Source organism: Embiotoca jacksoni, unplaced genomic scaffold (genome assembly GCF_022577435.1).
Source record: "Embiotoca jacksoni isolate LCO1_2020_lvr unplaced genomic scaffold, fEmbJac1.0.p SCAF_7, whole genome shotgun sequence".
Lineage (NCBI taxonomy): Eukaryota > Metazoa > Chordata > Actinopteri > Embiotocidae > Embiotoca > Embiotoca jacksoni.
Genome location: NW_027185425.1, coordinates 6,536,241 through 6,553,911, shown reverse-complemented (window position 1 = coordinate 6,553,911; position 17,671 = coordinate 6,536,241).

Here is a 17,671-nt window from a genome sequence, read left to right as displayed (position 1 = left end):
AACCTTCACGGCGCATCCGCGCAAAGCAAAAACAGAAGAGCGCGTGCAATAATTGCTCCGTTTGGACGGCATGTGGCAACTATTTCAAGTTGATTTAAATTGAATCTAAACCATTTGTGTGGAATACATATAATATGAAAAGTGTTTGTCTGTTTTCTAGTGTGTGTGTGTGTGTGTGTTTTTTAAATGCGATGTAAACAGCTTGAAATCACAGCAGAAATTAGGTGAGGAAGCCAGTGACAAAGACAAACTGCTCTCATCAGTAAACTCATCAGCATCCATCTTTATTGACTGTGCTTCCTGCATTCTAGAGTGACAACATTTATCCGTGGCTTAAGGAGGGAGTTTCAGTCCATCATTATCAAGTGGCAGTAACTCTGCATGATCCTTTACGATTAATGTGACAATTGCTATGACTGTGGTTGTTATTCAATAGGTATTAACATGCGTGGTGTAATGGTGAGTCTAAACATGATCATATTGAAGTAGCTCCCAGGTCAAAAGAACCACATCATATTTGTTTTCTGTTCTCTTTATGAAACAATTACTCTATAGAAGTTGTGGTGAGACTTTCCATATTTAAATGTAATTATAAGTGTCCCTTTTTGTTGTGTGTATATCTTTAAGGGAATAATGGATCCACAGTCTAGGCCAGAAACATTTGTGATGGTTGTCATTTTCTCTTGCACAGCTCATACAAGTAGCTCCATTTAATAAATAAGATATATTGTAATTTAATTACCAAAGATTAAATACAACAATGTAATTAAGAAGAAAATTGATTCTTTGTTGCATCTAACACACATCTTTCAAACATAACAGGTCTTAAAGTGGAAAACATTAGTGGGTTAATCTAACTTCAGTCGCAGAACATTGTTATGAGGAGAAAATTGCCATGATCTTCCTTTTAGACACAGACAGATTGTTTCCTTTGAAGGTTTTGAAATGCGATCACCATAAAATGGAGACAAATGCTCTTTGTGGGTTTAGTAACGGGGCTTACTGACACATCCATCTGTGCTGCATGGGACAGAAAAGACTTTCTCAATATTTCCAAAATCCTGGTGGTGCTGTTTAGTGGTGATTAGCTTTCCTTATCCCCTCATACATCATCCCTCACCCAGCCTTGTACCAATATCGCACCAGGCGGCTAATATGATATGAGAGATTAAAATGACTTTCATGACACTAATTTATTCCAATCCAATATCTTATAAATAAATACAACTTTAAGCTGCTATCTACCATAATGCATTTCAATGCCCCGCAGTCATCTTTTTATGTTTCACTCAAAGGCTTTGCTGTATGCATGACCTTGACATGAGTGTCAAAGAAACAGAGGATATTGATTGAACTGTGTGTGCGCATCTCAGCTCCCTTTGTGGATCTGGGAGGATTGGATTTATCAAAAAAGGGTCTTTAGAGTGGAGAAAGGCGTTTGGACGTCAGGAAGCTGAGGATTAATCCTCCCTGAAACTATGTGGATCCAGAACAGTCCTGACGCAATGATCAACATTGCCTGAGTCCTCCACAGACTTTGTGTTGGGCTCACTTTTTTTTTTTCCATCCCTTGAGATATTCTGTATATGTACATATTTTACTTGAAGAGTTTTCAAAAGCTGTTTGAAATGTCTGCACCACATTTGAATGTCTTGTGGTCAATACCATCAGTTTTTTTTCTGTCTGCAGTGAGGACAGTTAGATCCCAGTTTAACAGACTGCAATTTACTGCTTGGGGGAAAAAAAGCTAGATATTAATCAAAATATCCAAATATTTTCACATTTTGCAGAAGCTTTCTTGACACATTAAATGAGAGGATTGAGAGTGTCATCATGTCTGCGTGATACATATGACTCTAAATTGGGTAAAACGTCCTAACATTTTCTTACCGGCTCATTCAAAGCTCAATACCACAGCAGGTCTCGTAACACAAGTGTAAAAACACGATTTGATATTTTATCAGCTATTATAAAATAACTGAGAAAGATAAGTGCTTTTTGGAGGAGTTATGCATTGGCTACCCTGCACATCATGAACATAATATTCCCATAACTAATCTGTGATGGCTAAAAGAGATCTTTTCCATGAAGTATGCATGCCATTTGGCGAGGCAGGATCATAATTACCTGAAAATGAGAGCTGCTAACCTATCTCTGCACTGCACCTCTCACCGGATGCTGCTGATGCTTAACAATATCTCGTTCACCCTGATTAGCATGATTTCTCCAGAGAATGGGGCGATGACTGAGTCAGATGACGGAGGAGGAGAAATGTGGAGGAAAAACATGCCAGAGTAAGGATCAAAAGGATGCTATTGTGCTTCTTTGGTCTCAGGAGATGGGATTTTGATTCGCACACTTAACATTGCTTTGAACCGCAGTTAAAAGAACTCTGCCAACCCTTTGGCTGTGCTGGCTGCTCACTGGCTTGTAAATTGTTTTCACATGAGGCTCCTAATAAATGGATATGGTGTCCAGGGTGGACCTATAAATCCTTTCATTCATCTATAAATATCTTATAATGAGATTTGGATAAAACTGTGATATTTGGATGGGGTGGAGGACCTTCAGACAGAACAGACAAAGTGAGAGTTGATGGAGGCTGAAATGAAATGATGGCTCTCCGTTACACTGTTGAAGTTACACTCTCAAAGATCTGCGTTTTGTTCTCTTTGGTGGCCTCTGTGGTGATGAGCAGTAATTATAGCTGTTTTTTGGACTAAACTTCCCAGAAATCCAAACAGTATCACCTGTGTGATGTTGTTTCTTTCTCTTTCATATTTTGTAGTCATTGATTGTTGTTTGTTCAGCCTTAGTAACCATTTACTGGCAACAATAGCAAAAGTGTAAAAAAACAACAACAGTATGCCTCTTCCTCTTCATTTCAGTACGCTATTTGACACAAAAGTGAGCTGAAAAGCGAGCCTGTCACTCTGCTTGTGATATTTTTTGTGAAGCTAACTTCCTAAAGTTTGGCTGCATTTTGGTAACAGTTTGGTACCAGAGTCTCTAAGAGCATCTGGTGGCTGAAGGTGATGAAGTGAGCACTGGTTCTATAGTGATGGCTCATCTGTCATTAAAAGTGATATCATGAAATAGAAATAAGGTTTCTCAAAAGGACATATTTAAAATATTAATTTCTACAATGAACCAAAGAAAAATAATAATAATTTGAGGTTCAGGTATAAAGTCATTATATTGTATAAACAGAAAATATAGATTTTTTTTTTTTATTATTATTATTTTTTTATTATATTGAACATTTTGGAGCTCCATACAGACATATCAGTGTGATCAGTGAGTCAAATATAAAAACAAAGAAAAATCTCTGTAAGAAACAAGAGCATGTGGGTTTGAGGACAGAGATAGCACCAAAGGCTCTAAACTGAGAGGCTGTTACAACTCTCACTCAGTGTGGTGATCAGAGTAGGATTTACTGACTTTTCCTCGATCTGGAGGGCTGGTGACCACTGGGACCCCAATGATTAGGCAGAAATCTGTGCAATAAGCACATGAAGCACATTTATTTGCAGCATCCTAAATGCCAGATTGCTTAACTTTCCAAATGAAGCTAAAAAACCCAGAAAGAAGCTGTCTCTAAACACAGAACGGCATCTGTCATCATATCGTTGGAACACAGATCTCTGTTGCCTCCTCTAAACCCAGTCTCATTATTTTATGTGCAGATGCAGTGATGTGTTTGTATTTGTGTCTATACACACACAGTAGACAGTTTTCGTTGAAATCACTGCATAGCTTGCATGCATTGTCGTCTCATCATCTCATCATTCTTTTTTTTCATACAGTTCGTCATCTTACTGCTTTTTTTCCGGGAATGGCCACCAACCATTTATGCATACAAAGCATAAGTGACACTTAAAATTGACTGTGAAAAGGAGAACGGTAGTGGAGGCGGAGGGAGAGGGCAGAGACCTTCTCAAAATCTTCAACATCAAAGCATACATTATAGCTTAATGGCTATCCCATATTGCTGAATTCCTTCAGGGGATTTCTCCTAATGAACAAGACTATTACTCAGACTAAAGTAAGTTGGCCCCCTATTGTGCCTAGAATAATATTAGAATGTGTGCTTGTGGGTGACTGTCAATCTCTTCATCCCCCGCTTGAATCCCACAGAAATGTAGAGAAATTCCCCTCTGGGCTTGTTCGTTCTCTTTCTCTTGTTTAAACTGAGCTTTGATCAATGGTTGACACTAACACTGATTCTCTTGACAACGGTGGTGCAACACCATTTCCAATTGAATTAAGGTAACGATTCGGCGTAGCGTTGCGAACCCACCAGGGAGCTGGGCTAGCAGTTACTTGGTTTTCAGATATATTATGATGCTCATGGGACTGTTTAGTCCTCTCTCACTGATGACTTTGTAATCAATAAATGCCATTTAAAGTGCTTGTGATTGCAGGTCACATTACTTTCTTCTTCTGTTGGTCTTGAATGGAAGATAACCTGACTCTAAGACTTTCCCTTTTTTTTACACACACACACACACACACACACACACACACACACACACACACACACACACACACACACTAACACACTTAGAGGCAAATCTTTCTTCTTTCCCCATGCGTAATGCACAGAAAACATGTTATCAGTGTGCAGAACGGACACCAGCTGGGAGAAAAAGCGTAGATGAGTGAGCAGTGTGTGTTTACACCGATACTGGCTGTTACTATTACTATGGTTAAGGAGAGGGAAAATTACATTGGTCATGGCTCATATTCATTTTATCATCCGTAATAGAGCATAAACAGTTAGTAACAGAAAATACATGACAACAATTTTGATAAACATTTCATTGTTTAAATCACTTTTTAATCCAAATGTGTCATAATTTGCAGTACGTGTTTGGTAAACTGAATAGTTGGGTTTCTTTGCCTAATTGGTCAGACAAAATAAGATACCTGCCTGGTTGATTGATTGATTGATTGATTGATTGATTGAATTATCTGTCTGATTAATTCCTATAGGTGAAAAGGATCTTTAGTTGCTGCCCTAATCACTGTTATTCTACACACAACAGATTATGCAAGGAAACATTCATGAAAATTCATTGTCAACAAGCTAAATGAGTATGTGTGTTGAAAGACATGATATCACAAAATTTATTTCCACTGAGGCCAGAATTCACTCGCAGGAAAGTCTGCATTGTTTAACAAGCTATGGCTCCGACAGTATTTACTGCACGTCTCTACTTATGAGTCATCTGCCAAAGTTTGTGTGTGCGTGTGTGTGTGTGCGCGCGTGTGTGTGTGTGTGTGTGTGTGTGTGTGTGTGTGTGGTGGTCACTGCCTGCATATGTCTAAAGGAGGATGCTTTGCTGAACAAATTTTCTTGCGCATTAGCCACACAGATGCACTGAGATTTAATGAAGCCGTGCTGCAGGTTGTTTACCTCGAGGCATGATGTAACAGAATGTAAGTGAATGTATACCTGGGGGAAATTATCTTGCATGATGGCAATCAAGCTGAAATGCCTTCCTACTTTGCATTATTCTGTCTGTTGCTGTTTGTTAGGTGCAGAGGTGAAAAGTTACTGAGTGCAGCTACTTGAGAAGATTCTTAGAAAGCCTGCATTGAATTCGGAGCACTGATTTTTTGTTTATTATAAAGGCAGCAATGTGTTTACATGGGAATATCGCAGATTTACTGACAGTTTTATACTTCTAGTTTCCAGTTGTTTTGTCTTGAAACCATGCAAAAACAGATTTAATTAAGTTTTCTTGCGCAAACAACTTGGACGGCATAGTAGTTGAATAAATGTACTCAGTTAAAATCCAGGGAGTACGATTGGTGGGGTGTGATGAGCGTGTTGTTGCATTTGGCAGATTTGTGTGCAGCACAAGTCTTTTCAATGTGCTATGGCTGGGCACATTGTCAAGTTGAAGAGTCAAAGTGCCATTGCATCAAAGTTCTGTTGCAGTGAATGTTTTCATGGCATTGACATTGCGAGTCTGACCTTGGGGGATGAATTCACAGTGCACAACTCAATGAAGGTCAAAGAAAAAACACCTGGTTGCTCTCCCGACCTGATGCGCCTTCTTTGGTCTTGGACAGTGACGTTTTGCCTCTCTTATAATACAAACACCACTAAAATCGCTTCTCCAGCATCATTGTGTCATTTGTCTTGATTTTTTTGAAGCATTTGAAGGGTCTCTGTTGACAATTTCCGGAGTTTGACAAAAATTTGATGTGTGCTCTGTGCTCAACTCCATGGTGAAATCGTAAATGCGCACGTACAACTGATTACAAAAGTGTGTGTAACTAAGGTGCTGATTTTGATCAAGTGACGTTAATTGGAATACTTACTCATGAAGATTGTAGCTTCCCTTGCTCCATGCACATGATGGTGCTGTGTTGCATTCGGGTGCAGCAGTCTTTTGATCCACCCTTGTACACTCCAATGCCGCTGCCCCTGAACCTCCCTAATTGGGGCCTCGATGCGCTTCGTAACCTGGGGCCCCGACGATCGCCACTGCTCACAGCGTCCATCCACTCATCCTCTAAAACACTTATCCTGCTCAGGGTCGTGGTACGATGGAGGTTGTCCTCGTACCAACACATTATGAAATGTGGTGATGAAATGGCATGCATAATAATACCAGCATTCGCTAATTAGCTCGTGCTGTATGTCTACTTGAAGGAGAAAACTTTGCAAGCCAGGAAGATGCAATTTAGCAGAGTGAGTCATAAGGCAGCCGGGAGCAGATTGTGTGTGTTGTCTTTTGATCATATTGAGAAAACATTTCTGTCATCTCTTGTAATTCCTGCAGCCAAGTTGGGTTCTTTCATATCGATGCAGTTAGACAAGAGCATTAATGTGCAAGCTGGCTTCGCTCGGTCCTCATTTTCATATTGGAGCCCTGCTCTTTCAATTTAAATGGTGGTGACAGTTGGAAAACTGACCACACGGACGTGCTGATACACCACTGAATTATTTGCTGCTGCCACAGGCCTGACAACTCTCCATTAACTGCCATGAATAGGACTTATTTTCCTCTTAGCGAAAAGAGCAAACCAGACAAAACCAACCATGAATTCCATTTGAAAGGCTTACCGACACAACAAAACAGAATCACAATTTTATATACTGCTGTATCCTTTATATTACAGAAGCTTTGGTCTGCTGCACTTCTCCTCCCTACTATATGTCACTTCTCTCTGAGACTTTGTCCTGCTATAATTGAGTGTCACCACGGCTCATTTCCAGCACTCCCTTAAATTCCTGGTGCTCCTTTGACAAGTAATTCATAGTTTGCTGAATAGTGCTATGAATTGCTTTACAATAATCTCCCCCAAGGGATGTGGCATAATGTCAAACCTCCTGTTTTGTTGTGTCTGTTGAATACTTATTGTGACCGAAGATGGCCTGGCCCAGGTTCAGTTTTTGCATTTATGTCCTGGCTGGAGTGGGTTTGGGCACTATTTGAAGTACTGCAGAGGCAGGCACCTTGTATATGACTTTGAAAGGACCATATGGCGGACATAATGAGGCTTGTTTACAAATGTAACACAAGGAAAAGCATTGCAATCTGCTAAATCTGCCAATGTTTGCTATTGCACGGACTGAATCACAGCTTTTTACTTGCAATATATAATTCTTTCAATAGTACAAAAATTATCCCAACACTCTATAGCCTGCATAAATGTTCTCCTTACTGACACATGTGCAGCCCTATTTACTGCTTATTATTTCACTTTTATTATTTAATTTCCCTAGTCTTATCTTATTCTTCTTTTTAATTTAAGTATTTTTTTTTTTATCCTACTTTATACCTCTCAAAATCTCTTAATTCTTTAAATATGGATATGCCGCACATACATTTGTATATCAGAATAACCATGGTTTAAAATGAAGAAATATTTTATATGAATAACAGCATTCAAGATTTATGATAAAAGGAGTTGTTTTGATGAAATTGACAGGATCTCCATACGTTGAACAAACTCATCAGCATATTACATTTAGGAAAAAAGTCATGAACCCACAGATAATTACTGTATCACCCAGCTCTGCAGTTCACCTCTGCAGAGCTTTAACCTCTTTCAGCTCATTGTTTTGGTTGTGCAGCCTGTGACGTTTTCTCATTGGCTCAGTCTCATCACAGCATTGTTTCAAGCTACAGTAAGCCCTGTTTTCAGTGTAAAACACTTAAAAACCTATTCTAAACTACCGACCCCAAACAGCAAACAAAGTTAACTATATGATACTTAATATAGTGGGACATTTTACAGCTAAATGGACAAATATTCCCTCGAGAGATGGTGGAGACCAAAAAGAGAGCTCAAAAGAGAGGGAATATTCAACTTAGATTTGTCTGATGGCCAGAAATACAACTCCAAATGAATGATAATGTTGCTCAGTAGCTGCTGGATGTGTCAATATATAAATAAAATCACTTAATGACAGTTTAACTAAAGTTTTCCATGTCAAAAATATTTAATATTTAATTTGTTGACCACCTAGACTATGAGCAGTTTACAGAAAGTGATGTTATCAATCTCTTAACCTCTTTCTTTTTTCACCTTTTTTTTAAAGACAAAAAACTTGGAAGCATTCTTTGTTGGACTGTAAAGATAAAAATAGTTTGCAGCAAGTTTGTGCCCCTACAACAATACAGTAATTAATTAAACAACAAAGGTAATAAACCACTTTCTTTTTCTGCGTAAGTGAGGAATTGTTGTTGTTGTTGTGGGTTTTGTTATCTTAAAATGGTTTACATTGTTTCTCAAATTGGATTCAGGATCAGCCAATGATATTCAACAACAGCAGATTTTTCATTTGGGTTGAATATTCAGGCTAGCTTTACTCAGCATATGACATCTGAGCCTCACCCAATTATCCAAGCGGAAGCTTTCATTAAACACAGCTGTTGTTTTCTGAAGTTTCACAGAAGTTACACCGTGACTTTGAGTTCACAGCTTCACCCTCTGAAGACACCCGGTACCTTAAAAAAAAAAAAAGAGAGACTAAGTGTGGGAGGAGCCGTCAGATCCCATGCTGCTTTTATCACTCCATAACATTCTGACCCACTTTCTGCCTTGGAAAGTACAGTTTGACTATATGGTGTGTAATCTGATCACAAAAGTCAGTGCAGGTATTAGCGCTGCAGCATTTTCCACAAACCACAACTGTGAATCTTTGAAATTTGTCATACCTCATTTAACGGATATCTAAAGCCAGAAGCCACGCAGCAAGTATATCTTAATCACAGCCGAACTATTATTATACAGCACTGTGAGATCACAGGGTTTAATTATCCACTCCTTCCACTGTGTATTGGTGACATTATTAAGGTTACAACACAATCAGATCACTAGTATTATTGATGGTCTTCACCATGCCAGCATCATTGCTGATAAATTCTTAATATGTTACTGATTGCATCAATCACAATGATGTACTTCATACAGAGGCATTTTTTTCTCTCTTGAACATTGGTAACACTGGAAGAAGAGCAACAGTGCCACCTAGTTTAAACCACAGTATGAACATCTCTGTTTCCATAAGAAAGCGATCCTCCTCTGTGTACGAGGGAACATTCACCCTTAATGGTAAAGTATATAATTAGTAGCCTGTATTAAGATTGATTAGCATAATTAGTGATTGGTACAGTGTTTCTGCTTCTGCTGAGTCAGTGCACTAAGATCTCACAAACATACTGCTGTCAGGAATACATTTGACACGACCTTCCTGATGGGGGGAGGAATTACACACACAAAGTCTTTATTTAGACTGACGCATCTTCATTACTCTTAGGTCAGCTGTACACTGTGTTGTTAATTCATCAGAAGACACTATGCAAATTATATTTCCCCAACATCCCTTGTACAGCTCAAACAGTGAGTCATCATAACACTGTCAGGGGAGAAAGCAAACAAACGGAAACTGAAAAAAATATTTTCTTTGCTTTGTCATTGTTATTCAAGACAACATAAGTTAACCTGTTTATTTGAAAATATTGTAATGTTTTGCTGCCTCAAAAGGCCACAACATCAGATGGAGGCTTTCAGCCAGCATGTCTCTCCTCCTTTGTTTGGTTAAGGAAGTCTCAAGGCTAGTTGAGAAACTGCTCAGTCAACCGCTCTATATTTTTTGTGTTTTTTAACTTATAGTGAGGGACAATGTTTTGAGTGTCAGGGGTACTTCTGGCATGTTGAAGATCAGCATGTCACAATTCAAGCCCAGCAAGTCCAGAGTCAAGACCAATGAGTCCCAAGTCAAAACCAGCAAGTCCCAAGTAAAGACGAACAAGTCCCGAGTTAAGACCAGAAATTTCTGAGTCAGGACCAATAAGTCCTCAGTCAGACCCAAGTCAAGACCACCGAGTCCCAAGTCAAGCATCTTTCCGGAGTCAGGAAAATAAGTCCCAAGTCAAAGCCAACAAATCTCAAGTCAAAACCAACAAGCCCCAAGTTTAGCCCAGCAAGTACCGAGTCTGGACCAATAAGTCCCAAGTAAAAATCAAAAAGTCCCAAGTCAAACCCAACAAATTTCAAGTCAAGACCAACAGGTCTCAAGTCAGGACAAACTAGTCTCAAGTTTTTTTCCAAAGTCAAGACCAACAACGCTCTGCATACACGTAATCATCACTGATTTACACTCATATAACTCTTCTTGGATACTCACCCATCTTCTTGGATACTCACCCATCTTTCTATGTCGGGTATTGCAGCCAGCATCGAACACCATATGATGTATGTTGTGCACTGAAACTCTTTTAGCTGTAAACAACACTGATCGTTCGTGTTCGTAATTGACCATTGTAGACCATTGCAAAAAAAATGTAGGCATCGTTCTTTCTCTGGCTTTAATTCTATAATGTTTGCTAGTGCTGCTCCAACAGTTCGTGTCATTTTGTCTTAATTCACCATCGCCACCATTGTTGGAGCTACACTTAGAAACAAACGCTTGACTTCACCGTCTTTGCACTTTGCCACCACCACTGGTCGCTGATTGGTCCAGCCTTTAGAGTGACTAAGTGACCCTTCATGCAAGCATGGTCACAGAATTTTTTTCTTAATGTCTTGTCTGGTAAAATAAAGCTTAAATTAAGTACATAAGATAGAGTATGAAGGTATTTATTATCTGTGCCAGACTGTCAATAGTCAACATATTTTGCAATAAATCTGGGGCATGTAGCTAAAATGGAAGCAAGTACATTTTGAACCAACAAAGAAAGTCCCTGAGCCAAAGAGGAAATTTTGGCTCAGGCAGAATGAAAGACATAAAAGATAAGAAGATTTTAAACCCACATTTATTTTACCCGTACAGTTTGTTGTAGGGTTTTTATATAGTCCAGGGAAATGGGGGCATATTTTCAAATGAAAGACATTTTTCTGGGGTGTTATTTTAGCCAAGAAGCAACATCTTGTATCATTGATAATATGTTGGTCCCTGCTGTCTTCTTGAGAGAGGTTTCTGCCTGTACTGAAAATGCAACATTCATCCTGATTTGAAAGCACTCTAAGGAGACGCTGTTTGGACTTCTGACAAAAAATATTTTTCAATGTGTTCCCATTGAGATCTCAATAGAGGAAAACGTTTGACTGATATGAATTGCAATACTTCAACGGACAAATGTCCATATTTGACAAAAATAAAAGTATGAATTAAAATTGCGTTTGGTCAACAAAGACATATCAGTTGCCATCATCACACGAATGCAACATGATTTGTTACCACAGTGCCACGGACAGTCCAGATCTCCCTAGTTTTAGTCCATTTTTAGCTGTTAGTGATTTAAAGGCAGGAAAAAAGGCTTAATGTGCATCTTAACAAATCCACAGTAATCTACTTACGCATAAGTGAGAGGAATTTAAACGATATTCATTGACACATTAGGGAGATGTCTCTCTTATGGCTTGCTCACCGAACACAAATAGGAAGAAGAGGAAGGCATCATTTCCTTTACGGTGTTCAACTTCAATGCCATCCCGATGTTCTCAAGTCACTATCCATTCAAACATGACGACTTCAGATGTGCAGACTCAGAGACATGATCAGCCCAGGAGAGCTTTCGGTTTAAATATAGAGGGAATGGGTTGGCAGTGTTCAGGTGCATCTGTGGTCAGACCAGTTATAATGAGGTTGATGGTGACATTAGAGAACAAGGTACTGCCAGATGCAGTAGAGGACATTCTGTGAGGGAAAACGAAACAGTTCAATCTGAGGTCTCTTCCAAATATTGCCACCAAAGCCGCTCTATCTAATCACATTTGCTTGTCTCTGGGATTCAGTCAGCGGATCGTTATTCAAATGTTGACAAAATCCCTACTTTGAAGTTGAAGCTGAACACAAGGCAGCTGAAAGACAAAACCCATGGACAATAACAGTAAGAGCAGAACAAAATTAAAACTGCAAGCAGTGATATGCGGGCCCTCGCACGTTGCATGTTGGGGATCCAGCGGGTCGGGGCTGCCAGCTCCCCGACGTGCACCAAGTGCGCCAAGATCCGCATATTCCCACTTGCAGTTTACATTTTTTTCTCGATCTCGTTCCTTATTCTTCTTTAAAAAAAAAAAAAAAAAGCCTGTTTTTGGCGGGTTTAACATCTTTAAAAACTCATGAAAGTTGTTGCCTAATGCAAGTTTCATGAAGTTTGGAGCATCGTTTGACCTTAAACATTAACTTCCTGTGTCACGGCAAAACATCAAAATTAGCCGCATCGCCCTGGTTACACTACATACTCTATACTCCATACTCCATACTCTATACTCTATACTCTATACAAAAATTAATTTTGGGTCACTTTTTGGACGACTGTATGACTTTTTTTTAATCATATTTTGGACAACATACTTTGGATATTTTGGATGACTTTTTTTGCAAGTTACTTCTCACTGAGGCAGTGCACAATGGGAAAAAAAAGTCTCTTAGTCCAAAAGAGACTTTTTTGAGTTTTGTATTGTTGTTGACCTTTGGTTTGGTATTAGTATGACTGCACGTACAAACCCGAACCTGGCTTACCCTTAGATGGATTTACCTTAGGAGGTCTAGCCCTCCATGAACCAGCCCCTTATCTTCACCACCCAGGTATTATTCAGATCAGTGCCAGATATCAAACAAAGGTCCGATTGTTCATTGTTGAGTACTGTAATAGTGAAATGATGAAAAAAAAAAAAAAAAAAAAAAAAACCTTTCCGTAGTATAGCGTGGCTGTGTGGTGAAAACATGTCGTAAAACCCTCGAACGATTCAGATACTGTCATCTGCAGAGAAATGTAACACTGTAACAATCATATTCAGTATACACAAACAGGAAGATTGTGTTCACATATAAAACAAGGTAAAACATAGTAAGCTTTTGAAAAACACAGACTTTATATTATATATATATATCCCTCGAAGTATAATGTTTAGATTTAAATAATTCTGCGATGTTTTGCAGCAAAACCCTCAAATCCATTTCAACAGACAGGTGAAGTCAGGCATCTCTTTCTTTATATTAGTGGTGAAGACAGTTGGAACATGATTATTAACCATCGGCATGATAAATTAATCTTTTGGCTTTTGTTATTTTTTTTACTTTCGTAATAATTAATTTAAACTTTAACATATGCATTTTATTCTTATTTTTAAATTACATTTTAACATCTCCGTAGATGTTTTTCTGTGAAGTAAGTTTCTTGCTGTAAAGCGCTTTATTATTATTGTTTAACTTTGAATCGCGGTGGAAACTGTCGACCACCTGGTGGTCTGGACTGATGAGGAGCCTCTCAATGTGATGCTACAGGACAAACAGCTATTTATGTCTTCCTGAAAGGATGAATGAATCTACAGATCAGCCATGCTTGTGTCCACAGTCTACAGGTATCAGAAGTTTTGGACTGAGCCCCAGGCAGAACAAAGAGCGCATAAGTGCAGTTTTTCTGTCAGCAGTGACTTTAATAAATGTTAGTTAAAAGGAGCAATATGTAAAGGTATCTCATACGGCTGCCAAACACAAGAGCATTGCTAAGAGTATAGGGACGTCTGGCCCATAAAATCTCAAACATGTACTGTTTCTGGAAGTGTTGCTTTCTTTCTTAGCTCAGTTTACATTTTATAATCAGCTCTCCTGACTTGGTGGCAGGTCACTGACAAAAATCATACAAGATGTAAGTACTTACATTATTATAGCTTTGGAAATGTTAGCATTAGAAATATTTGACAAAAAATAATATAATCTGTTGTGTCATTATAATGTTGTATGTCATGTACAGTAGTTAAAGAATGTATCTTAATGACTTTAGTGATCCCCAACATTTTCGTGTGGTGACACCATGAGGCTGACATTTTTGTTTTGAGTAAACTTCAACAGAAACTATGGATTACTATACAATTTATATGGATTATCTATACAAAAAAAATGAACACAGACTCCCCAGGATGAATTGTAAATCTGGTGATCCCCTGACTTTTCATCGAGTGCCATCATCAATTTATCAATTTCAATTTGCCCAATTCCTTTGTTCACCAAGTATCCAATAGGTGCTAATTAGGACAGCATGGTAAACACCAATGTGGACCATTGTGAACGTGTTACCTGTTACACATCATTTTGTCTGCGTTGTCATTGGTAGCGTGCTAATTTAAGCATTGGTAACATCAGAGAGCTGCTAGCATGCTAGACTCTGAGATTTGTTTCAAATCCATATAATTTCTAAATCATATTTTTCAATTTTGACAGCAATATAAACCACCAATAAAAGCATAAACGATCACATCAGCTGTCTAAAATTAAACATTTTGAGTTAATACAAAAAAATGTAGGTTTGTTGTCAGGAAGACACGATGGCCTCTCTGTGCTGCAACTAGCAAACCACATGAGCTGCCAATTATCCAGCAATTGCAATTAAATCTAAGCCCCAAACAATTATATTTTTCTCTTCAAGGGCACATTTCAGTTGATTATCATAATACATAATTACCCATGTGTGTCCTTTTGGCCCATCTGTCTTTAGTTCGCTGATCTGTGCCTTTCTCCTCCTCCGAGCTCGTCTGAAGTTGACACTTTTTAAAACTAATCTTTATGTATGGCTCCTGACGTGAGCGGCTGACTCCATTTACAAGTCTAATGTATGCAGAACAAGCTTTCTTATTCTTATTGAGGCTCCTGGTGAGTGACTCATGAGTGACTGAACGGGACCTTTAGTAAGTACAGATAAGCAGGGGCGAGGGAAGCATACATGCCAGCATACATCATCTTAATGATGCATTATGTATGCATCAGGCGAGTTTAGGGAGACTGCTTCCAGAGAAGTGAATCAAAAGTAGATTGACGCGGCTCATTTTGGTTTCTACAGATATCTAACACCACAGGTAGCTTCTATATCCATATCAATAAAGGGATATACCACTGTTCCTATACTGTTATTGGAGTCAAAAGAAAGCAGCCAGATCAGAAAAACTGGGACCTTGTTGGATGATGCTCTCAGAGAATGTTGCACCTCATAAAAATTTGTTTTAAAAAAAGAAAAGCTTATAGCCTTAGTAATACATTTCAAGAAAACTCACTGAGGCATCGCCGCTATGTCAGTCAACGTCATGCTGTATGATGGGAACCAGGAATGAAAGAGCTTGGGAGTAAGAAAAGAGGCGCAGGGTTGTAATGAACAGTCCTGATCACAATGTCAAAGCAACACGGCCCTCAGCAGAACTCACGGTGGTATTTAAAACATCTATTTCTTCATTTTTATACATGAAAAAAAGATTAGAAACATTTGAAATATGAGCAGATACCGTTATAACAATGGTATCATCTATGTTTCAGTGGTGGAACATGATTTCCTACTCACGAACGTACCTTCACTTACATACAATATCACGCCAAGGCATGTCATACATTCCACGACAGGATACCCATGTCAGTATCACGTTTTGACTCGCAGAGGCATGAACAGTAAGTTGCTTTAAGTTTAGCCACCAAAAAACACATGGTTAGGATTAGGAAAATATTTGGGATAAAATAAGTAATTTTACGTACGTCACAAACGCTACGTCAGTCAAATTTTTGACATTATGCAGGGACCTTATTTGCATTATTTAATAGAAATCCACATCACGTTCTCATGGACTCAAACCCAGGTCTCCTGAGTAGAAGTCCATCCAACCTCTGACCCACCACCCATCTTGGGAGTTTATCACTCTTTATTCTTAGTGACTTTTTCTTTGACCCATCGTGTGTGAACTTTTCACGCCTTGGCGAGGCAACACGTAACGCTAACATGGTGTCCTCTCGTGGACTGACAGATGTATTACACACTTTATCATGATCTGGGCTGTCACACAAGTGACTTTTACATTGTTGCATCGCAGCTTTTACTTGAGTTAAAGATTTTGAAATCTCCCTACCTCTTATGTGTTTGTCCCAGTATGTCTGTGGGAGGAGTAGAGACACATTTTCATTGGACATTTGTCTCCTCTTGACGGATGCATTTACGTTGTCATTTTTCAAGTGTTCATCATAATGGTTCAAAGTGCTTGGCATGTTAATAACTACAGAAATACCCTCTTTCAGTGACATGTCTCAAACTGCTTTATGCTTGATTGTCTTTTGGTCTGACCCAAAAGAAGATAACGATTTATTGTTGCTATATATGTATATTAGTCATAAATGTGGACTGACAGGTCTTTCATTCATTGACCTGTTTGTCATCCTACATCATGACTGTCACACACTGCTGCAGGAGAAAATATTAAAAAAAACAACCATTTACCCTGCTGACTGACAGCCAGGTTACACTGTAATGAAAAGTTCTTTATCTGGCGGGGCGGTCACTCAGAGTTCACAAAGCTTGCAGAGAAACATTTTGACTTTTAGTCGAGACGGAATTGGACTGTATCCATTAAGGCAGCAAAGAACAGAGAGAAAATAATGCATCTTGAACAACCAGTAATGGTGAAATGGGTGGCATGATCAGGAGATGAGTCAGGACTGCTTGGACGCAGACAAACCCAACATTTTAGGTTGTCGTGATGAGGATGTTTTGTCCCAACCATTGGTCCAATAATAGTGTTGTCCCCAACCTAAATTCATCATAATGAAGGCACCGCAGTTTGTATACAGTAAGGTTAAATGTAAAGACAATCTAAAGAAAACAAAAGGCTTTAAATGCTCAAGTTATTTGAGTTGAAAGTGGAGAGACAAGATGGACTCTCTCGGCTGAGATGCTTTTGAATAGATTGGACGAGAGGATCTCGGAAATCACTTAACAGGGTAAATACAAATGATTTGATCACCACTGGTTTGTAGTGAAATAAATGAATTTCTATCCCTGTAATCACTGAGCTTTTAAGGTGTCCATCATAGTCTCTTGTACTGGGCTGCTTTTAGGTGTGGATGCATGTAACATTTTGTGATAATGCATGTGTGAAACCTGAATGCTCTCTAATTAAAGGGACTTATGTCAGCGTGGGGGAAGAGTCTGCTGTTTTAACGGTTCCGCCTCGGTTTAATGGTTAAGGTCAGACATTTAGTGGTGATGGTTAAGTTTAGGGTAAGAGGCTATGGAATGCATTATGTCAATGAGTCCGTGTCTATGTATATCTGTTTATGTGTGGGTCAGGGCATTCATTTACTGTTCACTGTCCAATTACACGTGCAGCACAGCTTGCAGCCAGAAGTCACGGCAGCCGATACGTGGCTTATTTACTGAACATAGCT